Genomic DNA, 4,441 nt, shown 5'->3' on the forward strand with positions numbered 1-4,441 from the left:
TTTCTAAACAAGGATTTACAAGAAGAAATCTATATGGAACAATGAGAAGGGTATGTTGCCCCAGGAAAAGAATCAAAGGTTTGCAAACTAGTGAAGTCATAATATGGGTTGAAACAAGCCCCAAAATAATGGCATCAAAAGTTTGACCATGTGATGTTGGAAAATGGATACAAGATTAATAAATTTGACAAGTGTGTTTATGTTAAAAACACTAGGGTTATGTTATATTGTGCCTTTATGTTGATGATATGCTTATTGTTGGTAGCAACGATAAAATGGTTCAATCAACAAAGGACATGATAAAGGCAAGATTTGCGATTCGACATGAAATATATGGGTTTGGCAAACGTCATCCTTGGTGTGAAGATTACAAGGACTGCAAATGGATTTACTTTAAATCAAACCCATTATGTGGATAAAATTCTTGACAAGTTTAACTCTGGTGATACTACTGTAGCTAGGACACCAATTGATACAAGTCATCATCTAAGTAAAAATAGAGGTGAAGGAGTTGCAAAAGTCGAATATGCAATAATTATTGGTAGTTTAATGTACCTTATGAGTTGTACCATACATGACTTAGCTTTTGCAATAAGCAAACTAAGTAGATATACCAGTAATTCGAGTGATGAACATTGGAAGAGTATTAAAAGATTATTACAATACTTAAGGTACACTCACAATTATGGGTTGCACTATATAAGATATCACGAGGTGATAGAAGGGTATAGTGATGCAAATTGGATATCTGATATTAAAGACTCCAAGTCAACCAGCGGGTTTTTGTTCACACTTGGAGGTGGAGCTATATCATGGAAATATTCAAAACAAATAGTTATAGCTAGATCCACCAATGAATCTGAATTTATAGCACTTGATATAAGTGGAGAAGAAGTTGAATGGCTATGACAAATTTTGGAAGATATACCAGCTAGGATGGCCTATACCAGTTTCAGCAATCTCAATCCATTGTGATAATCAATCGGAAATTAGACGGGCGCAAAGTGTTATGTATAATGGTAAGTCTCGACACATCCGTCAAAGACACAACACCATTCGACAACTACTCTCAACTGGAGTTATCTCAATTGATTGCATAAGGTCCCAGGATAACATTGCGGATCCACTAACCAAAGGATTAAAGAGGGAGTTAGTTGCAAAATCATCAAAAAATAATAGGATTTAAACACATGAACGAATAAGTTATTGCAAAGGAAAACCCAACCTAGTTGACTAGAGATCCCAAGATCTAGGTTCAATGGGACAACCTACTTGCATATAACATATATGGATCACTGTGGCGGTCAACCCCAAACCATTCCTATAAATAACAATGATGCTGGTTAAGCTTATAGTAGTTGGTGATAAGTTGGAAATCATCAAGCTTTAGCTTTTAATGATTATGATACAATCATCTATATGAGAGAGAAGTAGGTCGCTTCAAATGGAATTGAATGGGCAAGTTCCTAAGAGCTCTTACAGAACCAGGAAAGTGTCCACGACCAAAAACGAACACATCAATAGGAACCTAACTAGGCCGGGGAGAATCATGTGAGACATGTATTTATTATTTACACAATTGGCAGAACAGTTCAAGGACATCGAGTCTACTGGTCCTTTAGTAAAATAAATATGTATCTTAAAGGAAGGTTCAAATGGTCAAACCTACCTATCTTGTGCATGATTCAACTGCTGTATTTTATCTAAAGCAGCTTGGAATTAAAGAAGCATAATCAATTTTCATTAATGTGGGGAATTGGTGGTAAAATAATTTTGTTAATTTCCAAAAATAGTTTTTCTCCATTTTTGAACACAAATTTTGGACTTTAAATATAATCAAAACGAGTTATTGATTATATACTCGTGCTCTCCTCCGTGATATCTTCATTTTGATATATATCACATGTCCAAAACAGATTAAAAATGAATGAGGAATTACTTGTCAAAGTAGGGCAATTGGAAGAGAAAATAAAGGAGTTAAATGAGTTTTAAAACTCATCCCACATTGATGGGAGAATGAAAAGGAAATTGGTTTATAACTATAAGGACTAGCTACCTTTGTAAGACTTATTAGAAATAGTGAACTCTCTTGCGCGCGCACACGTAGGGGGGTGATGTGAGCCAAATTGGCTTCGTTCCACTGAACTTGTGTGCGAGCACGCGTCCTGCGGACACGAATGCACCACCGGTCGACCAGAAAAGTTCCAAAGACCATTTTTGCATTTTTTTCCCTTTTGGTTAACAGTTACAAAAAACGAATTAAGAGTAATTAATCATAGATTTCGGTTTTGATTTCTTGATTAATTTTCTTATTTAATTGTGATAGCTACGATTTCGTTTCAACTATATCGATTACATTGGGTAGTATATATACAACGCCTATGTGACTGATTGAACACATCGAATGAAACGAAATCACTCTCTTCCTCTCTTACGCTTCTGCTTCATTTTTCTCTCTTGCTACTGATGGGTTTTGGTCATAAGACATCCTATGTGCTTATACAAACCCTAATGCTTGGATCTAGGTTTCTCTATTATACATGCTTTGAATCCAAGACTATAAACCCTAATTCTAGCATTCAAGTAATCATATTAATATGTAATTAGGTTTAAGATCATACCTTGATTGTTATGTAGCAATAACAATCCCAAATCTCCTTGTAATGACTTTGGAATGCTTAGAGTCACAAGTGTCACTCCTCTAATGGCTTACAAACACCAAGAGCAAATGGAGAAGGTATAAAGATAGAGGAGAGAGGTTAGAATTCATCCTTAGGACTCCTTTGGAACAAGTACACGAATTCTAAGGCCTTAGGGTCTTTATATAGGTGTAGAGATAGGGTTTTAGTCATTATCCTTATCTAGTTGCTTATCCACAAAGCAACCATAAGATAAGCCTTGAAAACCCTTATCCTTTATCCTTTGGACGATTTCAAGGATCCTTATCTCCTTGAATTCGTTCAACCCATATTTAGGATAACCATTACCATATTTTGTAACTATCACATAATTACAATTCAGCCCCTCTAGTTTAATTAATTACACTTGATCACAAAATTAATTTCTAATTAATTATTGACCAATATTAATTAAGCAAATGTGATTTCTCCTTTAATATATTATTCTTATAACATATTAATAAATCATAATAACCTCTCTCTCTTTATTTATTTCTCCAATCAAGTTGCTTTGGTGAAGGCAACCCAAAAGGACCATGCACCATCGGGTCAAGTACATACCAAAATAGTTATGGACTTAGACACTAATCCAACAGTCTCCCACTTGGATAAGTCTAATAACTATTCTGCGTATGACTTCAGATCCTGATCTACAATCGTAGCTTTCCAAAGCCGCTGTCAACTCTGATCCTATCAGATACGCGTGTCCTTAGATAATGGATCATATATTCCTCCATTCTAGATATCGTATGAGATATGATTTCAAATCATTCTCTTTGTACTATATCTCGATTTCCGATTTATGACGACAGACTAATTGAACAAATCAAATTAGCCCTAGCCCGGCCGAGCATTTACGTTTGTCATCACTAAACCATCGAGGGGCCCAAAAGATATCGCTTTTATCCTTCTTTGGATAAAAGGAACGGATAAACTTTGATACAATGCTTGCCTGCACTCACTAACCAAATCACACACAACAATATGTTTTATAACACCAACTTACTAGTGCGTTTTCATATTATCAATGTGCAACCGATTAGCAAGATCCAACTCACACATCTCGGTTTCAAGAATATAAGATGTTATCGTCTCATCAATCACTCGTGATACAATTCATGGAGTGATCCAAGTGAGCGTGGGTTTAATCCAATGCTCAAATTCATATTCATAAGCACTCATGAATGTTGAAGCAAACATTTGCTTATGTCTAATACTCTTTTAGACAATCCACACACCAATTCACGACAGTCTTCATTCATATCTACTTCCAACATATGAACGACTGTGGCCCGTTTGAATAATTCGATTATTCTGAATAAACTCAATTATTCTGGAAGTCAAAACATGCAAAGTGAAACACAAGAATAATACTAATCCCATATGGCCTCAACCCTTTGAGCATAAATAAAACACATTTTATTTATCACCATATCGATTACTCATTATTTGTCGTTTCGGGTAATCAACTTCTTACTTGAATTATTACACTTGTCCCATGCTCCTAGCATGCACACAATGTTTACCTATGGTTCTTACTATGTGAAATAGATCACATTGGACACATTTCCAATCATTCTCATTTCACAACTCCAAATCCGTTTATCATAAGTTTAAGAATATCAAATTCTTGCCACTTATAGAATATGCTAGATTCTAACATTTTATGCAGTGATTCTTTCGTAATGTCACTGCACCAAAGTCACAAGGACTATTGCCAATGATATTACAAAGTCCTCTAACGGAAATTGTTACAAGAAAAT

General features: G+C 35.2%; 1 pseudogene; it reads left to right on the forward strand.

The window, feature by feature from the left end:
* The first annotated feature begins 333 nt into the window (after positions 1 to 333).
* On the forward strand, positions 334 to 909 carry LOC145030175 (secreted RxLR effector protein 161 pseudogene; annotated as a pseudogene).
* Positions 910 to 4,441: the final 3,532 nt, after the last annotated feature.

Source organism: Lactuca saligna, chromosome 2 (genome assembly GCF_052625555.1).
Source record: "Lactuca saligna cultivar CGN05327 chromosome 2, ASM5262555v1, whole genome shotgun sequence".
NCBI classification, from domain to species: Eukaryota; Viridiplantae; Streptophyta; class Magnoliopsida; order Asterales; family Asteraceae; genus Lactuca; species Lactuca saligna.